Below are 24339 nucleotides of genomic sequence, written 5' to 3'. Positions count from 1 at the left end.
GTAAAAACACAATCCATAAGGTTGGATGACTAGTTGGTCTATTTGGATTTTATAGAACTTGGTCCGACACTTATATTTTTTTAGATGGATAATTATTAGTTTACATACTCTAGTGCATGTAAACATAGTACACACAAGTCAGAGTGGTACTTATTTCACACATGCTCACTTTTTTGCACTAAACTCGTAACTTGAAGTCACGATTTCCAACTTGGAAATCATGACTTTAATTTACAAGTTTAGTGCAAAAAAGTAAGTCTGTGTACTTTGTATTCAATAATGGTTGTGCACTAGTTATTAACATTTTTTTAGAAACCAAATATGATGATATGACATGAGTTACCTAATTAAATGACGCCACACCATTTGCATATGGAAAAAGGAAGAAGAGAGCATAAATTTAATCACTTTGTGAACTTGAATAGATTTTTGTTATTCTCACCTACACCACATTATTGTAGCATCAATCAAACTTTTTCCAAAGGGCAAAGATCTTTTATTGGAATTTTTCCTTAAGTTGAATGTCTAAGTGATTAGGTTTGTTTGTTTGTGAAAAAAAAAAAAAAAAAAAACCAAAAAGGTATTATCCAGTATAATCCTATTGCTCCTTAAAAGATTGGATTAGTGTCATAAGTTTGGTAACCCATTTAAGAAGACTTGTTTCTAATTTCTTGATCGCATTGAATCCAAATTCAATCCACCTAACCCATTTGCTTGGTCTATCTATTCCCACATGATAAAATCTAAAAACACAGCTTTGTGTTACAACTTTTGTCACAACAATAGGATTGTGACAAAACATATCTGTAGTTCCTTTCTCTATTCTTTTTTTTTTCCCTTTGATGAACATATAAAATTTGCAACTTAATATCTAACAAAACAACATATATATTGTGGGGATATTGGGCCCAGATGTTCATTATATATTCGCACATTGGGCCTGTGGCCCAAGCAGAGGACAAAGTCTTGCCCGAAGAGGAGGAATCTTGGAGAGAAGGGACTGTGATAACAAACAAAAAAGTTAGTATTGGCCATAAGGGCTTAATGAGATGAGCCAAGGGTAAAGGTGTCCTCGGTCGACCAAGGTCGAGGTTAGAGGAAATGGTCTGTTGATCAAGGGAACGTTCTAGGAAGTTCTAATGGATTGGATAAGCTTTATAGAGGCACTCGACGAAAGAAGGCCCTAAAATATCTTAAGGGAAAGCTGTTATCACCGCATTAAATGTCTAGCAGTTAATTTTCTAGCTGTATTAATGTGGAGAAGATCCCTGAGCAGTATAGATTTGGCTGCCCCAATGCAAATAAGGTTAGAGAGGGTGTCTGATAGAACAGACACTCAAGTAATGGCCTAAGTGATCAACAAGTGTAGGATCAAGATGCTCCAGAAGAAACTATATAATGCAAGGGATCCTTTATGGATAGGGGATCGTGAATTGAAGAGAAAAATACTGTAGCTTCCAGGAACCAAATTTGTATCCAAATTTGAGAACAATATATAAGAACAGACATCCTCGGACTTTTGCCGAGGACTATTTTTCTTCAGTACAATTCTTCTTCCTTTCATTCTCTTATCATCTGAACCCATTCTAGCGTTTGTTTGATTAACTAAAGCCTAGTTTTCCAACCCATTCTCTATAAATTTATTGTTTTGGGCTTTTTGAGCCTAAGTCCATTCACATAGTAGGCTAGGAATTCAAATCTGGTCCTTACATATATGATGACTGCTTAAGCTATTTGGTCCATGCAAATATGCAAATGAAGATCAAATAATGCCACAACCAACAAAGATTAAAACAACTTAGAAAAAAAGGTAATGAATCGTTCCGAAAAAGGTAAAAAACCAAAAAAAAAGAAAAAAAAAAAAAGAAAAAAACCTACCATACAAATTACTCCCCTAAATTTAAAAGGATTAAAATGGAAAAAAAAAATTATGGACTAAAATAACAATTAAATGTGAGTTTGGATTTTGGGGTAAAAACTAAAATACTTAACATTAAAAGAAAAACTTCTCCCAACTGATATCGGTGTTAGTGAGGGCTAAGTTTGCAGTAGTTTTAATCTCGGCTTCCTACTTTATGGCTTTATGCCATTGGTCTAATAGTATTGTGTCTGCAATGGCTTGCACTAATATTTTCTTGCAGCCATTATGACAAATTTCGAGGATAGTTTTTATAGCGATTGTCTCCATTTCCGTTTATGCAAAATTACCTTTGAGAAAGTTCTAGTCGGTTTGGAATAGCAGGGGAGAGGAGGTGGAGACCGGAGAGAGTAGTAGGCTAATATAACATCCTATCTCTCTCTCTCTCTCTCTCTCTCTCTCTTAATGAATCGTTCCGAAAAAGGTAAAAAACCAAAAAAAAAGAAAAAAAAAAAAAGAAAAAAACCTACCATACAAATTACTCCCCTAAATTTAAAAGGATTAAAATGGAAAAAAAAAATTATGGACTAAAATAACAATTAAATGTGAGTTTGGATTTTGGGGTAAAAACTAAAATACTTAACATTAAAAGAAAAACTTCTCCCAACTGATATCGGTGTTAGTGAGGGCTAAGTTTGCAGTAGTTTTAATCTCGGCTTCCTACTTTATGGCTTTATGCCATTGGTCTAATAGTATTGTGTCTGCAATGGCTTGCACTAATATTTTCTTGCAGCCATTATGACAAATTTCGAGGATAGTTTTTATAGCGATTGTCTCCATTTCCGTTTATGCAAAATTACCTTTGAGAAAGTTCTAGTCGGTTTGGAATAGCAGGGGAGAGGAGGTGGAGACCGGAGAGAGTAGTAGGCTAATATAACATCCTATCTCTCTCTCTCTCTCTCTCTCTCTCTCTCTCTTTGTGAGAGAGAGAGAGAGAGAGAGAGAGAGAGAGAGAGATTGCATCCCTATCTATTTTAGAGCAATTTTATGTAAGGATAAAAGGATAATTTCCACTTAACTACGTGTGTTATGTAAACTGTTGAAGCAAACATGGGTGGTTTAAGGTTTGAGGATTTTATTTGACGCATTTATCCCATTAGTTTAAAACCTAGAATAAGGAATATTTTGGGTTTCAAAAAGTAGGAATTCAAAAATGTAAAACCCTTTAAATAGTAGTGTAGAACTAAAAAACTATAGATATAGAAATATGATAAGAGATCAAATAACAAACTACTCAAAAATAAAAATAAAATAAGACATAAATTTTGAAATTTATGCATAGTTCGCCATCCCCATAAAGAGAATGAAAAAAATAAAAAAAAAATAAATGTTATCCATAAATACTAAAAAGTGTGTTTATGTAATGATTTTTTTTTTTTTTAAATTTGTCGAGACAAAAGTATGTATAACCGTTAAAAATGAATATATTGTAGGATAAACTATGTATTTGGTTCGTATCATTTTCATCATATTTTAATTTGATCCTTAACTTTTCAATTGTGTCAATTTAGTCTCTAATATTTTAGTATTGTATTAATTTAGTTCCGCTAATATCTTTTGGATGGAAATTAATGACGTGACAAACAATTTAAAATAAAAAATTAGGTTATTTTCACCTCAACGGAAATTAATTTTTTATTTTGACTTTTAGTTACGTCAATAATTTTTATATAAGAAATAATGATAAAGATTAAATTGACACGGTACTAAAAATTTAAAAATTAAATTAATACAATTGAAAAGTTAATGACTAAATTAAAATATGATAGAGAGTGAGGTTTCAAAAAAAAAAATGATAGAGAGTGAGATGAGGTGGAATATGATGTAAAGAATTGAGTTTAGCTTTTATTTTGGGTCACTAAAATATCGGTCAGGTGAGTTGGAATATGAATTTTGGGGGGTTCAAGTTGAGTTATTTGGTGGGTCCAATTTTGCAAGATCTTTGAAAAGTCAACTTTGTATTTTTATTCATTGTGACTTGTGAGTGGTGAGAAGTGAGAAGTGAGAAGTGAGAAGGACATTAACGACTGAAGACCTCCGCTCCACTCCACCAAACCCTTCATATCGTTGATGGATAAATCAAAGAAACACTCTGGTCAGGTAGCAGAAACATTCATGAGAAATGCAGACTGAGTGAGTAAACTACCAGACGCTCTTCTCTGTCACATCCTTTCGCTCCTTCCTTCCAACCAGCAGGTGTCTTGTCCCAACACTTGACTTCAGCAATGAAACCATCGAGGGGGGAGTCACACGTTTCCAGAGTTTTGGGTCTACCAGTACCAGGAACCCTTTGCCTCCGAAAATTGAGCCTCAATTGGTGTTTTGGGCATGATTCTTGGTCCTATCTTGACTTGACACATGGCTTCGCATCGATGCTGCAGCTCCACGTAAAGTCGAACAACCCGATCTCCAGTTCCACCTCGATTGGAAACCTGTAGTTGTAGTGTACTACTACTACTACGATTGGAAGTGTACTAGTGTATTACTACTACTACTACTACTACTACTACTTTCAATTCCCAACCCAACCCTAAAGGTATTACATTTGGAACATGCTTTTCATTTACGTGTCTCTGCCGGTCCTGTCCTCGAAGATTTCTCATTCAAATATTTGTTCCTACGCTAAAACGTTTGAGTATCATTTTGACACAATTAATGTATAATCTATTTTGGTGAATCGGAGCGTGAGTTTCCTTATAAAAGACTTGAGATAGACACCGGCCAGCTCTTGACCTTGAGTACTTTGATTTCGAAGGCAGATGATCTGCGTGACATCAATATCCTTGAAAAACTAGACAACTAAATGTCGATATTTCTACATTTGAAGCTGACTATTGGCAAGATGATGGTTTCTTTTTCCATCAGGATTGTTGCAAATGCAGAGATAGGGTATTCGACCTTCTTGCTGCACTGAATCACGTTAAATTCCTCAGTATTTTTGCGAAAGTCTGGTTGCTTTGATGTATTGTTCTATTAAGTTGTGATATATTATAATCTCATCATCATGCAGTGCAGTGCCTCCGCTACGGTTACTTTCATCCTTCCTCGTTCCAGAATTTGGTCCGACTGGACTTTAAAATTAATGATTGTAGCTGGCATGTGCTAAAAAGCTTGCTCCACATTTCTCCTAATCTAGAAATTCTTGTTGTTACTAAGTTTAGTTTAGTTAACACTTAATACAAGTATTTTAGTTGTCCTACACCATAATTACACTTTTGAGCTGCTTTTTGTTGTCATCAGAGTCATGATTTCCTTATATATGTTGGAGGGAGCAACCAAAATATCCTTTTCATCTGTCATCTCACCTTACAAGTGTTTGTTATGGTGGATTTGAGGGTTTGGAATATGAACTGGAATTCATAGAATGTACTCTGAAGACAATGAAAGTACAAGTTTCTGATGGAGAGTTGAAGGAAAGTGTTCTTGAGGAACTATCAATGTTTCCAAGGTGCTCAAAGACATGTCTACTTACATTTGAATGAGGTAGACTTCTATTACTGGTACTTTAACAATTTATTAGCAACTAATTCCAAAGGCAATGTTACAAATATTTTATTTTTATTATAGACCCTCTGCAGGTGGTAATTAAACTGTTACTACTCTTTTTTGATTGTTAATGAAAATTTTCTGTTTGGCCCTTATTTGAATTAATTGATGGGAAGAGAGGGAGTAGATCAATTTTATCCAATGTTTTCTTACTTTATTTTATTTATTTATTTATTTATATTTATAAATGAGTAACATAACTTTATTGATGAAAAGAAAATCCCAAATACACAAGTAGTATACAATGGGTACACAGTCAAGTTCTGAAATTACAATAGTCAATCATATCAAGGAGAGAAGTAAAGAAAAAGTGGTGCAGGGAAATTAGCTGGCTGCTGTTTTGCTTTGGAAATGAATAAGGATTGTGAGTTGATTAGAGTAACCTATAGGTGGATAAGCAGCTCTGCATGAACATAGTTCCAAGAAAACCTCTCAAAGCTTAATGCATTCACCAATTCAAGTCACTGATCACTATTACAAGGGAATTGCTATTTATACAATCTGTTGGTATTAAGGCTAAGAACTAACTCGAAGGGAGGCTACATATTATTGGTTAGTGCTTAACTTATAGCTAACACACTAACTAACTAAGTGGATCTAATTGGTTGCCGGTACAATAACTTCCTCAAGCTGGCTGTTTGGTTACAAATCTTAACAAATTTGAACTCTTCTAACAAACTGTTACAGCAGAGAACTCCAGCTTTCCATGCTCCCACCAGTTACTTCTAACTGACTTGGGATTGCTTTAGAAACTTAGTTAACCATCTTTATCTTGTTTCTGCCAATGAAATAAAGAATTATAGAAAAAAAAATTTAATGTCGTGAATAGTCTGTTCACAGCCCTCGAAGCTTCTAGCCTTTTTTTCCTGCCAAACGTACCTCATTGAACAATGAGGCACAACTTTCCAAATTGCTATATTCCAATGATGAACAAAATGACCTTGCTATGATGCTAGCATATGCAAAAGTCTCTGCAGCATAACCCAGTGAACTCAAAAAAACGAAAGTCATAATCTGTTGCTATAGGGCAATGAAGTAGTAAATGGTCCATAGTTTCCCCATTACACTTACACATATAACACCAATCTACCACAATAATGTGTCTCTGAAAATTATCAATGGTCAGGATTTTTCCCAAAGTGCATCTACTAAAAGAAAGCAACGCTAGCAGAAGCTGTGGAACCTTCGTTCTCTAAATAATTTTCCAAGGAAAAGGCATGGAAATGTTAGTCATTAATAAACGATAATAACCACCTACTTCAATCATATTAACAATGGTATTTGAAAAGGCATCGCAATTTTTTGTGAAATCCTATTATAAAATTATTACAAATGATGATCATTCTTTCCCTTGGTGAATGGCGAAGCATGTGGAAGGCGAGAGTTCCTTCAAGGGTGGTGTTTTTTTACTTGGACTGCAACTAAGGGGAAGATTCTTACCCTTGATACTTTGAAAAGGCGGAATATTTGTTTGGTCAATTGGTGTTGTATGTGCCAATGCAGTGAGGAATCTGTGGACCACTTACTTATTCATTGCACTCAGGTGTCTAGTCTATGCCCTTTGGTTTCTTTTTGTTTGGTGTTTCTTGGGTGATACCTAAGCATGTGGTGGAGTCGTTAGCATGTTGGAAAGGTGGTTTTGGGTGCTATTTGGCTGCGGATATCTGGTGGGCAATTCCACTTTGTCTTATGTGGACCATTTGGAGAGAGCAGAACCTGTGTACCTTTGAGGGGAAGGAGCATTCCATCCTGAATTTGAAAAGATTTTTCTTCTTTTCATTGTGCGATTGGATGTCTGTGAGGTCTGATCCTCTCTTTTCTTCTCATGTTCATTTTTTGGATTTATGCTCTCTAGATGATTTATCTAGGCTGTTGTAGTACACATCCTGTGTACTTGGAGTCTAGCTTATACTGTTCCTTTTCATCGTTTAATAAAGTTCTATTCACTGATTAAAAAAAAAAGTCATGGAAATGAATTATAATGCCCTTCAATAGAGAAATGTTAAGCATCTTGATAAAAAGTGTTCCATGCTTGTTTATTATGCAAGTAATTATTATTGAATATTAACAATTTTAATGTTAACAAACTCTAGGTGTTTTCGCTTCCTGATTGCTTAACAGAGTTTCAATGGGCTTATTAGTTAAGCCAGGTTCTAGAGCTGCATTTGTATCATTTGCCAGAGCAATGGTACATATTGTCGAGTTTCTGTACCTGTTAACCCTTTATGTAATTCAAGTTTTCTTTGGTGGAGTTAAAGTATGTTTTGATTATGCCAGTTGCCATGTGTATATAATGAAATTATTCCTTTTTTTTATTATTTTATTTTACCCCTTTCTCTTTTGCCTTTGTTTTTGTTTTATCACTTATGCTTAGTATTGCACTATTCTCTGTCTCTTATTGTAAAGAAAGCCATATACCTATAATTTAATGACCTTGGTATGCAATTACCTTTATTATTACAACAGAGATTAAGGAATCACTTTTTAAGTTTTTTATATGACACTGAGTTGAAATATGCAGTTTTATTACAGGAATATATATATATTTTTTTGTTGTTGGGATACTTCTATAGTTATGCTTACTTATCTATTGCATAAGTTCTTGCTGCTGTTGGTTCATTGTGTTCATCCAGATGGCGATGACCTTTTCTTTTTTCATATCCTCTTTACCAACAAAATAACTGGTATCAACCTTTTAGCTGGCTTGTCTGTTTCAAGGATGATGACTTGAAGACTGCTAAAAGAATGCATTGCACATGGAATATATTACCGCTATTCTTTCTAGAGTTAATCTTATCGTTATATAAGTAGCTGGTTTCATCGCTCATCATCACCCACATGCATTTGGTTTCATTGATCATTTCAAAGTGACTTTTTATTGAATTTATCTGTCGCTCTTATACCATACCTTTCTTTTTTGTTATTTGGCTTTTATATCATACCTCATTGATGGAAGCGTAAATCTATCTCGTCAGGCCATTTTATTGATTGAGACCAAGTAACATCCATCTCTAATTACATCTTCTTCACTATTGCAGTCGTAGTTTGCTGCAGTTATCAAGGAAACAAGTTTGGGATCATGATTTTGGCAAGGTACATTGGTATTTATGATTGAAATATCTAATTATTTTGTAGCTATTGTTGGTGTCTCTTAGTTTCATTTGTTGTGGCTGGTTAAGTTGGAGAGAGAGAGGTCCACTCTCCAATTCCAAGACCATCTAAGAGAAGGGAAGTTCTGTTTGCTCCATTGGCATCCCTTGTTTCATAGACTTGGGATCTGAAACTTTTCTGTTGAGGGTAATTATAAAAAATCTCAAATTTGGCATAATTTCAAGGATTGAATTTTTATATGTAAGAGATAGTTGAAGTTCGTATTATTATTTTTAATTAATACCTTTTTATATAATTCCATGTTTCCTTGGCGGATTAAGTTCACCATATAGTTCCTTATTTTCATGTTGAATTTGGTTTCTCTACAACAAGAAGGATGAAATTTAGTTGTGTGAATAGTAACGAAAATGAAAATGAAAATAAGCAGCCATTTTTTCCCACAGCGTTGACTTTTCGATTAAATTCTTTATTTAATCCATTAAAATTTGGTCCTACAAAAGTAAAAAATTACGGTAAGTACCATGTGTGTGCTTTTTATTCAAGTATTGGAATTCTAGAGAATGAGCTTTGCATATGGGAAGAGGCCTCCAAACCTTTTTCATTTGAACACCCTTAAGACTTATTTCTGTTTGGTTCTCCAAATTCTGCAAATCTTTGACACTCAAACCACAAATTTCTTCACCCATCATTAGCCTGTTATGTTAATAGACATTTTTTAAGCCTTCAAGTTTGCATCTTGAACATATCAAATTCATTTGTATGGTGCACTTATGATATTCAAGTCTCAAGAGACCATATCTTCCAACTATAACATTACTGGAACTGTTGAGAAATGCTATTCTGTGAGCTCTAATGATCCTATGAAACTCGTCTTGTTATTGATGGCTTTTACTCACGAATGCAAATCTCTTTGTGAGCATCTAATTTGTCCATTCTTCATTCTCTGCAATGCAAGTTCTATTGCTAGTATGTATGAAAAGTTGCTGCATTCTTTCTTGACTTTGTTTCATGATTATGTACAAAATAAATAAATAAATAATCTAGAAGAAATAATAAAGTAAGATCTCAAACGTATGTCTTTGGTAGGTTTTGCCGTACTAATGGTTCTATTTATTAAATTGTTCTAAGCCATTTTTCTATTAATTAAGTTATTGATTCTTGTGGGAAATTGTTTTGGTGATCCATGTTTAGTTTATCAATTTATCCGGAAAATTGGTATTTAGTGGTCTAAGAACCCATTTTTGGTCTGTACAAAACGAATGTGTTTGGGTTTTGATCAAGAAGCTTCTATGCCAAAAGAAGTTAAGTGATTCTTGTCATCATGATACGTTAGATAGTTGATGTAGAACCTTTTAGTTCAACTATTGCACGTGTGAAAGAGAGGATGTAAATTTCTTCAACAAGTATGTGTCTGCCTCAACTTACACTATATAAAAGACTGCATCAGATTAGTTCCATTGGCTATTACCTAAACTATTTCTTGATCTAACACCTAAAAATCTTATAAATCTTTTTTATTAGCTGGCTTATTGGGTTTTGGGGGGTATTTTGGTCATTTTCTGTATTTTGGTAATTTTTAGGTTTCAAGAATATTTTGGTCATTTGTTAGGTTTTGGGGGTATTTTGGTCATTTTCAAGTTTTTGGAGTATTTTGGTAATTTTTGGGTTTCAGAGGCATTTTGATCATTTTTGGAGTATTTTGGTCATTTTTTGAGTTTTAAGGGTGTAGGGATAAATGCCCAAATTTGTATATTGATCCTTGGGCCTTATCTGAGGACGTAGACATGTCCGAGAAGGGATAAATAATCGAGAGAGATCCCAAGTTTAGAGTGATAAAAGGAAGGAGCGAATGGATGCTAGCCTGAGAAGGAATTGCTCCTCGGATGTGATGAATACTGTTTAAATCTGTATTCCAGTAATCTAGGTGACCTTCCAAGAGGTTATCATGATAAGGATGAGTTTCATGCATGTATAGAAGTGATAAGAACTCAAAATATCTAAAGAAAAAGCTGCTACCATCGCATTAAATGCACTACAACTACTTTTTTGGCCGCATTTATGTGGAGAAAACCCTTGAACTGTGCTGTCCCAGCTACCACAACTCATAGAAGGCCAAAGAGAATATCTAATGGGACATGCACTCAAGTGAAGGCTTAGATGATTAACAAGTGTAGGATCAAGATAGTCTGAAAGGAATTATATAATGTAAGAGACTTCCTATGAGAAGGGGGTCGAAGAAAAAGGGAGAGCAAATACTGTAGCAATCAAAGTTGTATGTGTAAATAGTTATATTGATTTATACTCAAAATCGTCTCCTTGGATAGTGAATTTACCCAGTCCTATGTGTCCTGTTCTTGCTTGATCATCTTCTGAACCCGTACTAGCCGTTATTAAATTCACGGGGGTTTAGTTCTTTAACCTACTCTCTACAAATTTATTGTACTGGGCTCACTGGACCATCATCCCATTCATCTTGGGCTTAGGTCACAAATTGTGTCCTTACAATTGTTGTTGTCTGTGGGAAGAGCTCGTGTGATAGTGAAGGCAATGGTTAACTATATTAGAACCAAATCCACAACAAGCAGAGTCGAGAGGATCCCAACACGGTGACCCTTTTCTCAGGCTTCGAAATGTCATTAGCAATTATGAAGCGCATAGAACCATACTCCCACACGTGTAAACTTAGGGATTTGATATCTATAACCCTTAAAACAAATCAAAACCCCACTTTTTCTCCTCGAATGCGAGGGAAAAACTAGAATTTTGAGGAGCTATTGTAGGGATAAAGACTCAAATTTGTATATTGGGCATTGAGCCTTATCTGAGGACATGGACATGTCTGAGGAGGGGTAAATAATCAAGAGAGATCCCAAGTTTAGAGTCATAAAAGGAAGGAGCGAATGAATGCCAACCCGAGAAGGAAATGCTCATCGGATGTGATGAATACCGTTTAAATCTATATTCCAGCAATCTAGGTGACCTTCTAGGAGGTTTCCATGATATGGATGAGCTTCATGCATGTATAGGAGTAATAAGAACTCAGAAATATCTAAAGGAAAAGTTATAATCACCGCATTAAATACACTGTAGCTACTTTTTTGGCTGCATTTATGTGGAGAAGACCCCTAAACAGTGCAGTTCCAGCTACCACAACTCACAAAAGTCCAAAGAGGATGTCTGATGGGACATGTACTCAAGTGAAGGCTTAGATGATTAACAAATGTAGGATCAAGATGGTTTGAAATGAACTATATAATGTAAAAGACTTCCTATGAGAAGGGGGTCGAAGAAAAAGGGAGATGAAATACTGTAGCAATCAAAGTTGTATTTGTAAATAGTTATATTGATTTATACTTAGAATCATCTCCTTGGACAGTGAATTTACCTAGTCCTATGTGTCCTGTTCTTGTTTGATGATCTTCTGAACTCATACTAGCCGTTATTAAATTTACTAGGACCTAGTTTTTTAATCCACTTTCTACAAATTTATTGTATTGGGCTTACTAGGCCATCACCTCATTCATCTTGGGCTTGGGCTGCAAATTGTGTCCTTACAAGGGGTATTTTGGTCATTTTTTAGATTTCTGGGGGTATTTTGGTAATTTAAAGGTTTTGGGGTATTTTGGTCATTTTTTGAGTTTTAGGGGTATTTTGGTCATTTTCTAGGTTTATGGGGGTATTTTGGTAATTTTTTGTGATTTTGAGGTATTTTAGAGTTAGGTGATTTATAGAAATAATACTTGGATCATAATTAGGTCAAATTGAATACTCAATTAGAACCCAATAAACATTAATATTAATTGGGCTAATACCTATTTAACCTAATTAATAATTGTGTGGGTTTGGGTAGGCAAATGGGTTTGAGTTAATTTTGCCACCCTTAATCAAAATACCCATAAAATCTAAAAAATGACCGAAATACATTAAAAACTAAAAAATTACCAAAATGCACCCCCTAAAACAAAGAAAATGATCAAAATATCCTCCAAATCTTAAAAATTGACCAAAACACCCCTGAACGTAAAAATCTACCAAAATACTGTAGAAACCTAAAAATTGAGCAATATACTTCCAAAACCTAAAAATTGATTGACCAAAATACCCCTAAAACCTAAAAACTACCAAAATACCCCATAAAACTTAAAAATGATTGAAATACCCTCTAAATCTTAAAAATGACCAAAATACCCTCGAAACCTAAAAAAGACCAACGTACCCCTTGAAACCTATAAAATGACCAAAATACCCCAAAAACCTAAAAAAATGACCAAAATACTCTAAAACCCTAAGAAAATGACCTAAATACCCCTTAAACATAAAAAATGTCCGAAATTCCACATAAAACCTAATTGAATTTCAATTAGAGTTTAATTTTGCACCACGTGGCTTATCTAATCTAATTTTTTTAATTTTTGTGCCTAAATCGTGTGTGTGTGTGTGTGTGTGTGTGTGTGTGTAACTGTAATTAGTTTTAAATGTACACGTGCTTATGTATGGGGTTACATAGTAGTTATACACATAATAACGATGTAATGAGAAACTTAACGTAACTAATATCATGAAAATTGAGAAAAAATCATTTTAGTACATCTAAATGTCCTAATTGAACTAGTGTCTTATATGGTTAATAACTCAAGTTAATATCAATAGAACCACTTCAATTGATCAATCCCATGCATAAACATGGGTTACATACTAGTATTAATTAATTTAAACTATAATTTGAATTTACTATTTTTGTTATCATAACTATCAATTTTTGGAAAGCATATTAAAAAAATGTGTGTTTTTTTCTTTTTTGGTTCTTGAAAACTTTAAATATCTACAGTGTTAGAATACATTAATTTAGTTCCACATACAAATAAAATGCTGTTTAGTAGTCTACTAGTAGACATGGCAAAACGGGCGGGTCGGGTCGGGTTCGGGTCGGGTCAATTGGGTTGCAGGTCAAACAGGTCGCGGGTCAAAATAGGTCATTTTAAGCGGGTTAAAAACGGGTTTGGGTCAATCTGGTTCTGTGTCGGGTTGGGTTGACTTGTATTTTCACATGAAATTTTTTATTTTTTTATTTTTATAAAGAAAACAATATGTATTTGCCATTTGAAAAGTTATGCAACATATTGGTTGATGTAAAATGCATTATTTTGAATTCACCACTTATATTAAGAATGAACTCAGTTAAACTTATTAATACTTATTCAATAATTTTAAAATTATACAAATCCTAACATTGTTATCTAAAACAAAATAACACAAAGATAAGTAAAAAAATATACAAGTTTTATTTCTACACAATATCAACGTTCGAAAACATAAAACAAAATTACAAATGACTTATTGAATAACTCATTTGATAAAGAATAAAAACATATAAGAAAGTTACAATTTTGAAAATTAATTTTATAATCTATTATCAGTTGTGGTTGGCACCCTATTTCAATTTGAGATATACATTAAAGTTTGATTGCTTACTTATTTATACAAGGTCTCTTTTATGAAGATCATATCATTGTTAAGCAGCACAGACTCTAGGAAATGTCATAATTTATTTTGAAAAGCCATTTATTTTGAACATAAATTGTTTAAAAAAATAGGTCTAAGTATTCATAATTTATGCTAATTTGATACTTTGGCTTTACTATTTTCACACTTGTGAATGTGTCTCATACATGTCTACAATTTTAAATCTGTTTTTAACTCTATTGTAACCAGATTATCTTGGCATGAACTTTGTTATTTGATATCTAAAAATCTTTACTCATTACAGAATACTCAACCATTTATCTTTCAATTAATTTGCATGCAGTTATGTAAATGTATTAATTGTTTCCTTAAAGCTCACAATAAACAATTAAACCAATATTGTCTTAATTTCACTATTTTTTTTTTTTACCAAATTTTTTTTTTTTTTTTAAAAATGGTTCGGGTTTGGTTCAGGTCTGGTTGACCTGCACAAAACACGGGTCGGGTCACAGGTCAACCTGTTTTTAATTCGAGTCAAAAAATCAGGTTCGGATAAGGTATTTTTCGGGTTGGGTCGGGTCGGGTCAGAAAATTCTGACATGTTTTGCCATGTCTACTAGTAGCACTTCTTTGTGGAGTAACACTCCCTCAAGCGTTCAATTATCGGCGCCAACATAATTTTCAGCTTAATTTTATTTTCAGTGCCATGCCCAATTTTCAATGCCAATTTTTTTTTTCATTTCTTTTTTATTTGAAAAAGCAAAACCCTAACCCGTCTCTCTTGCTCCTCAACTCACGCGTTGCTGCCTCCCACAGACCTCACGCCTCTCCTCCCCCATTGATCGGTAAGCTCTTTCTCTCATCGATCCTCTCTCTCTTTCTCTCTCATTGATCATCATTGTTGATGAGTAAGCCATTTATATCACTTTTTAACTGTCTCTTTGTACATTCATATTCACCTCTCGTGTCTCCCTGTTTCTTTTCTGCATATAGTGACTTTAGAGTTATTGTTTTGTGTTTCCATTTGAATCAAATATGAATGAGGATTAAGGATTTTTTCCCCTTAAACAAAATATATCAATTAAAATTCCAGTAATAAGAAGGTCAAAAGATTGGCAAAAAGAAATAAAGCAATTCTAGAAGACCATTACATGTTTTTGCTATGGCGGAAAATGGGAGAGCAGTATTGTGGTGAACGTGAAAGATGTGCACAGAGAAGTGTAAAAGAAAAATATGAAAATTAATTTACAAAGCACTGTTATGAAGTTGCTCCCCTTTAAGTTATGCAATCCCTAGTTGATTACATCCCAACAAGACTTAGGATTATTAAAGGGGCAGCAGATCATCACTTAGATGATCTTTGCTTTCCAATTAGATTATGCAACAAAAACACACTAGGAGCCCCTATTGTAGTCCCATTGCAAAAATTTGTCCCAAGTAGACAAACTATTTTTGAACACAAGCCAACCAATAACCATACTTGCACATAATATGGAGTTTCTTGCTTCTTCAATCTAACTACATTCCAGTCTTCAGTAGAATCAAAATTTCTTGATTAGGATGGCAACCACAGAAGCTGAAGAACTTTACCACCAACTTCAACCAAGCTTATCAGGCCTTAATGTACATTTTCATTTAAAAAAAAAAAACTGTGAAATAGACTCTTTCTATTTCAAATGAAACCAAGAGAATCTTGTGATGGTGTGGGTGTGTTTTAGCAAGTGATGTTCATAACAGAATGGAATGGAGTCCATAAGAAAAGTGGTACTATGTACTCAACCAGGGACAAACAAGGACGTTTGAGTAAATTGGTACAAAAGCACATTTTTAGGAGGAGAGAATTTTGTGTAAAGCTTCAAAGCTATCACTGAATCAAAAATGGGATTAACAAATATTTAATATTGATAGAAGCTAGAAATGGGATTGAGATAAAATCGATAATTTTTAAGCAATTGGTTTTTTTTTTTCAATAGTGTTTCTTAATGTATGGGGTTAATTTTGCATTTCAGAGAACTCAAATGGCCTATTCATAAACCCACAAAAATTCCTAAACTTTATCTGAAACTTGGTCTAGAGTTAGAAATTGCTATTAAATATTTGTCTCTTTAACTGATTTGTCAAGTTTTTGGAAGTTGCAGTTTGTGTTCTGCTTTAGCTTATTATCCATTTTTCATGGCATTGTGGCCTTTGTTATTGCATGGGATTGTTCTAATTGCTCTCTGTCAAAATTTTTAGCTACTGAAGGGGTCAAGGGGAAGCAATTGGAAGAAGCTGTGACCATTAAAAACATGTGAGTTATCTACTTCATTTTTTTTTATGAGTCTAATTCAAATTATTGATACTTTATTTAGAACATGACACAATGACTCAATTAGAAAAAGATCATTTAGGTCACATTATCATTCTAAGTCACATTATAGTTTGATGGGGCAGTTACATGTACTTGTACTTAAAGTAAATTCCACATGGAAAGTAAAGTTTACATGTACTTATAATTATGGATATGATGGGGCAGTTATATCCACCTCTTTAACCGTATGTTTTTGGAAGGAGTTCATCTTATTAATCTATCATCTAATCAACTACTTCATCTTATTAATCCTTGCATAACAAATGGTTCTGTAGGTGAACTTATTAATCTAGATACTCATACTTGGAAAGCATATTTAGTTAGAGCTTATTATCCTTTTCTTGTTTGTGAAGAAATATTGCAAATTCCCCTATCCAAGACTAATTCTGGATGCGACAAACTGTTATGGAAGCACTCAAAGAGTAGGGATTTTGAGGTTAAGATGACTTATAGACTACTCATTAAGGACTATTTAGCATCTTCTGCTGATTGTCATAGGGTGAATCATGTAGAAAAGTTTGGATGTTGATTTGGAGGATAAAAACTCCACAGAAAATTTGTACTTTTGTTTGGAAACTTTTGCATGACAGTCTTCCAACTCTACAACTATTAAAACGCAGGGAAATTATTGATAATGGGATATGTTCTATGTGCAATTGTGAAGAGGAATCCACTACTCATCTATTCTTGCTTTGCCACTTTGCTAGAGCTTGTTGGCATGGTTCATCTCTGGCTGTTCATACCTCTGATATTATAGATACTTCAGTGTAGCAATGGTTAGGAATTTGATTACTGCTCACAATTGGAATGAGGATGGCGTTTTAGAATATATGTAGAACATTTTACCACATTGTGGACTATTTGGTTTCATAGGAACATGGTGGTACATGAAGGTAAACAGCCAAATCTCATGGAAGTAATCATAACAGCCCAAACTTTGTCTTGCAGGTACAAAGAAGCCTTCTCCAGCCAACCTAGTCCACATATCAGATGTAGTAGGCCAAGCAATGAACCCAACACAGTCACTAGACAGTGGCAGCTCCTAATTAAAATTGCAGGGACTAGAAACTCAAGGCTCAATAGGAGTGCTTGGGCTTATGAAGCTAAAGATCATCAAATTTTATGGTGTTGCTAGCAGCAAAGCAAGTACAACTAATGGGGGTATGCAGGAGGCTTTGATGGAAACTGTCATCAGAGTCAAACATCATGGTTTTCAACGGATCCTGTTTTTGACCAACAATAAGGATCTAATCCAACTTATAAGTAAATCCAGGAAACTAGCTTGGCAAGAAAGGTCTTTCATTTTTGATCTAGATGTTTTGTATTAGAATGGGTTGTTTTGTAAGCTGCTAGAGGTTCCTAAGATTGTGCTTGATTTTGTATATAATGCTATATCTTTGGCAGTTAGAATGCCAATTCACCTAAGTTGGGCTGATCCAACTTTTTTGTAATCTGATAACTCTTAATCTTCCTTTTGTGGTATCAAAAAGAAAAAAAGAAAAAAAAAAAAAAAGAGAAAAAAACTGCTTCATCAATATTCATTTAATGTAGTGCTTCTTTATATTATGAACTTTTATTTATTTTATATATTTATTTTTTCTGATGTTTATATTGTTAACTTAAAGGGAAAGACTAGATGTGTCAATCCTATTTGCATTTAGATCCATTTGTTTACTAATTATACGACCTTGCATGTGTGTGTGGATAATAAAAGCTCAAGGTCATTTCGGTAATTGCACACACCAAGGACTAGTCTACAAGTCAAACTACAACTATACGTTTTTGACATCTTCTCTCTCTAGCCCTTTAGTTTCATTTGCTTTCCTTTCTTTGGGTTACTTTTTAGGTTTGTGATCGACTGTTAGGCACGTAGGCATGTGTGCCTTGGGAATATAAGTCTGAGAATTTCTTACAAAAGTATTGAGCCCCCACCTTCTAATCTAGCTATAGTCATCAAAGTTTGTGAGCTAGCTAGGCACGTGAGCCTCGTACAATTTCATTGCTTTTCTTAATTTGTATCATCATATCATTTTTTTTTTTTCATTTATGCATATTGATGCTTTTGATATATATTTTTAAAATAGTTATTATTATTATTATTATGTATGTGGGCTTGACAATGATAAATTATTAGATATTAACTAAAATATAGATTTATAGTTTTAATTGGACTATTGTATTTTTTTTTTTCATTTGTGCATATTGATGCACTTGATATATATTTTTAAAATGGTTATTAATATTATGTAAATGGGCTTGACATTGATAAATTAATATATATTAACTAAAATATAGATTTATAGTTTTAATTGGACTATTTTAGTTTATTTATTTATTTTTTATTTGTACCAAATTAATATATTTGTTCATGTATATTTCTATTTGATGTTCCAATTTATGTTTCGTACTTGGGAAGAATTTGTAATCAATAGACATTATATTTTATTTTCTATGTAAATCTATAGTTGCAAAAATGGCCAAAAAGGGCAAAGACACTCATAATAAAATAACAAAATATGAGATGGAAAGAGCACAAAGAATCAAGCAAAATCAAGAGAAAATAAATGCTTTGGGATTGAAGCATCTGTCAACTTTTTTGCCTAAGTGTGCAAATGTGGGAAGAAAGAGAGTAAGTGTTTAGATAGATGACGACAACTATGTATAAGCTATTGGTGATGATGAGTTTTCTAGTTCTTTAAATAATGAGGTACTATATATATGATTTGGTGCATGCAATACTTCGTACTTTGTAATACTGTGATGAAATAACTTCTTTTTTATTTTATTTTATTTTTTATGAATTTAAAAATCTATACATATTTTGGTATGATACAGATGGCACCCGGACATAGCACTTGTTCACGCCGTGAGGAATTTAACCTAACAGTCCAACATAAGGGCTCATTATCGAGCCTACTTCGCAATGAAGATTCTGAGGTACTATATACATGATTTGGTGCCTGAGATACTTTGTAATCTTGAGCTTGGAATGATCAATAAAAATCATCGATTAAAGATATTTTAAATGATGAAATAACTTGTTTATATCTTAACTTGTAATGAATTTATATATCTTAATATGCTTTTGCATGATACAGATGGCTCGTTATAGGCGTGAGGAATCTACCCCATCAGTCTAGCATACCAACCCATCATCGAGCACTCATCTTGGTGAGATTCTCTTGCCCAAATTTCTACTAATGTAGAGGCATAGCTTGTGGACACACCATCTACCACGGATGGTGAGATATTTAAGTTCCATTACCTAATTTCGTAATTATATTATATTTGGTTCACTTGTTGATTTAATTTATATTATGTCTTGATAGTATTGACTAGTGGACGTGTCCGTGGCATGACGCATGGATTATGGGTACGAGGACTTGTTGAGAAACATAGGAAGCTATTGGTTCGCATTGCCCCAGAGTTTTGTGCTCTTGTTGGTGAACATGCAGGGAAGTTTGCTGGCCAAATTGGTGCACAAGTGCATACGAACTTGTCCACTATGAATGCTTATAGTTGGAAGAATGTTGATAGCGGTGAAAAGGAGACGATCATTCAAAATGTGGCGGTACTTTAAATGTTTATAGTTGTCCATGAGCTTGATTTTGTTGTTTTCTTTACATTGCTTTATACTTTATGTTGTATTTTATAGTGTATTGTTGATGTTGTCACTAAGCATATTGAATTTAAGGAATAATATTTTCTTTATAAATACCTCACTTTGCAGGATCAATTTGATATAAAAGGAGAATTTGTACTTGTCAACGAATCTCTAAATACAAAGTGTGGTAGATTATTGAGCAGCCATCACAACAGGTTGTTTGCAAAATATAAAAAAACTTGTAAAGGATGAAGGAAGCATGTATGCAAGAAACCACCCACCAAAAAATGTCACACGAGAAAAATGGATTGAACTAATTGATGGAAAGTGGAGTGATGAAGATTGGCTGGTAATTAATATTTTGAAAATTTTAATTACAAGTGAAGTATGTTCTCACCTTTCACCTAGAAAATACCAACTTATATATGCATTGGATTAATGTTTTATGTAGATCTTATTATGGTGTCATGTCTACTAGATTATTCGTTCTATCAAATTTGTTTGATTAATACATATTTGGAAGGTGGAGTAGATTTATATTGTAATCTATATATATAACTTAAGTCAAAACTCTATTATTTTCTTGGTCTTTATTCATTATAGAAAGTCTCAAAAAGAAATGCTAGAAATAGAAATAAAGATGGAACAGTTGACAAACACATTCATAGATGTGGAAACAAGTCGCTTGTAGTTAAGGTGGATGAGGCGGTGTGTTATTTCAATTTTTCAAAAGCTTAGTATATTACTTGTTGTAATTAATTAACTTGTCTACTAACATTGGAAAGCAAACTAATTAGAGACGGAAAAATGGAGGTCATATTCCTAAGCTAACACAACTCTACTATGATACCCGTTTCAATTCAAAGACAAAACAGTGGGTACAACTTTATTGTGAACATACATATGTATGTATATTAGTACATGCCTTGAGTTTGCAAAACTAGAACATATATATTTTTGATGGTTTCTATTATTTGAAATGACAGCAAGAGATGTTGAGAGTACAAGATAAGCATTGTATCACTACTAAAGCACAACCTTTGACCGAAGAGGAGATATCTATGATGGTTCTTAAGCCGAGATTTGGCTATGTAAAGGGACTTAGCATGAGGCCTTCCTCATCTCTTAGGACTTATGCCTCATCTTCCTTAACTTAGTATATTCAACAACTCGATGGTTGAGTAGAAGAGCTCCATAATGCAAACTTACAACTTGAGGATCGAGTAGAAGAGCTCCAAGATGCAAACTTTAGGTTAGAGGAGAAGATGGATTGCATCATACAATATTTGATGAGCAAGGGTGATAGTGACATTTGTGGTAGTGGGAGGAGCTCATCTACTAACTAGAACACACCTTGGTTAGTGTTTTATTTTCCTACCTAAGAGCATTAGTATTAGGGCTTGTATATGGTATATGTTGCTATATTTTAGTATAAAAACACAAAAACAAGCATTACCCAGTCTCTTAATTGTAAAATTTTTTACAATTGTGCTATAGTAACCTCTTATATGTATGAGGGTACTATAACACAATTGTGCTACAATTGTGTTTTTTGTTTAATGGTGGTGGTGGGTTTTTTGTTTGTGGTGGCGGTTGGATTTTTTGAATGGTGGTGGTGGGTTTTGTGTTAATGATGATGGCTGGATTTTTTGTTTATTGTGTAGGTGGGTTTTTTTGTTTGTGGTGGTGATTGATTTTTTTGTTTAATGTTGGTGGTGGGTTATTTGTTTATTGTGATGGCTGAGTTTTTTGTTTATGGTAGTGGCTGTGTTTTTGTGTTAATGGTGGTGATTGTGTTTTTTTGTTTAATGATGGTGGTGGGTTTTTTGTTTATGGTGGTGGCTGAGTTTTTTGTTTAATGTTGGTGGTGGGTTTTTTGTTTATTGTGATGGTTGGATTTTTTGTTTATGGCAGTGGCTGGGTTTTTGTGTTAATGGTGGTGGCTATTTTTTTTTTTCGTTTAATGGTGGTGGTGGGTTTTTTTTGTTTATAGTAGTGGTTGGGTTTTTGTATTAATGGTGGTGGCTGTGCTTTTTCACTATAAGAAATCTGTACTATTGCGGCAATTTTTTTGCAGCAGGTGCAAAAACCACCACTACATGTCGCATATTGCGGCTTTTTTTGGGATTGCCGCTATAGGTATAGAATTTTGCGGCATCCTACAACGGTGGGACATAAAACCGCCGCAATATATATGTTTTAGCAGCGGTAACTTAGACATAGAGACGCTCCAAAAACCCACCGCAGTAAATATATCATTTTGCATAGATACTACAGCGGTTGTAGAGAAAAACGTCGCAATATGCAAGCTGTAGCGGTGTTTGTATGACCGCCGCAATAAGGACTCCTTTTTGCGGCACATTTTCTTAGTTATAGCTGTAGGTTGGACCACCACTATAGACCTTCTAACTCCCCGCCTCTCCCCAAATCTTCCCTTTGTAAAAAAAAAAAAAAAAAAAAAAAGGCTTTTCATTTTTGCCAAAAATGCTGTATCTCTCTATTTCATTTCGCTTCATCTCTCTAACTCTATAGAGACCCAAAAACACTATTCACTGTATCTCTCTCTAACTCTTCAGAGTCCTAAAATCCCACTCAAACATCCAGCTCAAACACTATTTATCTTTTAAACTCTCTCTCTCTCTCTCTCTCTCTCTCTCTCTCTCTTGATCTCTAACTCACAGACCCAAATTCCCACCACCGTCGTCGCCTTCACAACAAGCCCACCACCACCACCAAACCACATCAATTCAGTGGTCGCCACCAGCAACCCCAATCCACCTCATTGCCACCACCACGTTTCACTCCCAAAAGCCAAACGCTCTCTTTGTAAGTTGTCTCGAACACTCTCTCAGCCTTTTTTTTTTTAATTTTTTTTTTATCAGATGTGTTATATTCAATGTGCGTTGGTTTGTGCTTTATCAGTTTATGTGATTTTCAAATGTGCGTTCGTTTGTTAATGAAAATTTTACATTAGATTTTGGGTATCCTTGTGATTAGGGTATTTTACTACTCTTGTTTGATTGTTAATGAATATATATATATATATATATTGGTTTGAGTTGTTAGATGTGTCCAAATGCATTATTATTCTCTTGGTTTGTGTTTCATTGCTGACAATGTAGTGGAAAATAAAGGAAAATTGAGAGCTTGAAATTGATTTTTCTTTTTTTTTGGTCTTGGTTTGTGTTTGGTTGCTGAGAAAATGGTAGAAAGGAAAGGAAAATTTGAGGGAAATTAGCTTGATTCAAAAGTCTGATTTTTACCCTCATTTCTTTTCATTTCCTTTTCTTCACAATTGCTCGACTTACCAAGAAAGCTCAAAGAAAACTAACACTAAGGCCCTTCTATCTCCTTACTCTCCCTTTAGCTCAAAGAAACTTAAGCTTCCAACCCCTCTCAACCAATTCTACAATAAGTCTAAAAACACAATAATTTTCACTATTTATCTTTTCAATATTGTTGAAGTGACAAATTGTGAATAATGTATAATAAAAGTGATATCAATGGTGGTTCCATGTGAAGGGATATTATACTAATTAGTCTGTTACCTAAAAACTTTATGAAATAGTGAAGGGATATTATACTAATTAGTCTTATATAATGCTACAGCTGCTGCTTTTGCTATGGGTAGATTTTAAGTTCTATTGATACATGACTTTCAAATGATTAAGTGCATGATAAGTGTTTTTGTTAAAATCAAATCCTCAAAACTGAAATCCATGATGTGTATGTATTAATTCATTAAATCCTTTGACTTTAAATTTTTATGTCTAGATACAACCTTTACTAATTCTTGTTTCTTCTCTTATGTCTAGATACAACATTTCTTACCATTCATTAAATCTCTTATAATATCTGACTTGTGAATTCTAGTGAATTAAGATTTGATCAACTATATGGTAGGTTGCATTTTGTAGATCATGTGTGACAAAATCAGTTTGTTTTGATAATTCTATACATATGATTTGATTCAAACCTCGTGCTACATAAAGTTTACTAATTTTGTGGGCATGCTATCTAAAAATTTTAATCCGATGCATATTTGAACTTTCAGGCTTATGGAATTAATGAGAAATGCCATCTGTTTGTAAATTTAAATATTTTAGAGGTTCTTGATGATGACTAGCAATAAGACATCCTAGCTCCTGTGGATGGAGACCAAGTATTCCACATTGTGCCCCTCTTGAATGTGTATTACTTTCTATCAGTTGAATGTGTTTAAAATGTATATATATGGGGCTAAGATGCAAATCCAAAAATTTCCTGGCTGTTGTAGAACCAATACTTGAGGTTAAATCAGCTCACTGTATATAGGTGAATGTGTACCATATGTTGGACTTTAGACGG

General features: G+C 33.8%; 3 long non-coding RNA genes across 3 annotated transcripts; all 3 read left to right on the top strand.

Moving 5' to 3' along the window:
• Window positions 1–3912: 3912 nt before the first annotated feature.
• Window positions 3913–8792, top strand: LOC136063866 (uncharacterized). The gene is made up of 2 exons (XR_010625526.1): window positions 3913–5401; window positions 8503–8792. It is a non-coding gene; the product is annotated as an uncharacterized LOC136063866 (long non-coding RNA).
• A 5956-nt stretch (window positions 8793–14748) lies between these two features.
• Window positions 14749–17954, top strand: LOC111989284 (uncharacterized). The gene is made up of 3 exons (XR_002880525.2): window positions 14749–14883; window positions 16274–16328; window positions 17337–17954. It is a non-coding gene; the product is annotated as an uncharacterized LOC111989284 (long non-coding RNA).
• Window positions 17955–19230: 1276 nt separating this feature from the next.
• LOC136063863 (uncharacterized) lies at window positions 19231–20059 on the top strand. Its single transcript, XR_010625522.1, has 3 exons — window positions 19231–19325; window positions 19487–19559; window positions 19718–20059. It is a non-coding gene; the product is annotated as an uncharacterized LOC136063863 (long non-coding RNA).
• Window positions 20060–24339: the final 4280 nt, after the last annotated feature.

This window comes from Quercus suber, unplaced genomic scaffold (assembly GCF_002906115.3).
Source record: "Quercus suber isolate HL8 unplaced genomic scaffold, Cork oak 2.0 scaffold_587, whole genome shotgun sequence".
NCBI lineage: Eukaryota > Viridiplantae > Streptophyta > Magnoliopsida > Fagales > Fagaceae > Quercus > Quercus suber.
The sequence above is the reverse complement of the archived record's forward strand: the minus strand, read 5'-3'. Positions and strand labels throughout refer to the sequence as shown.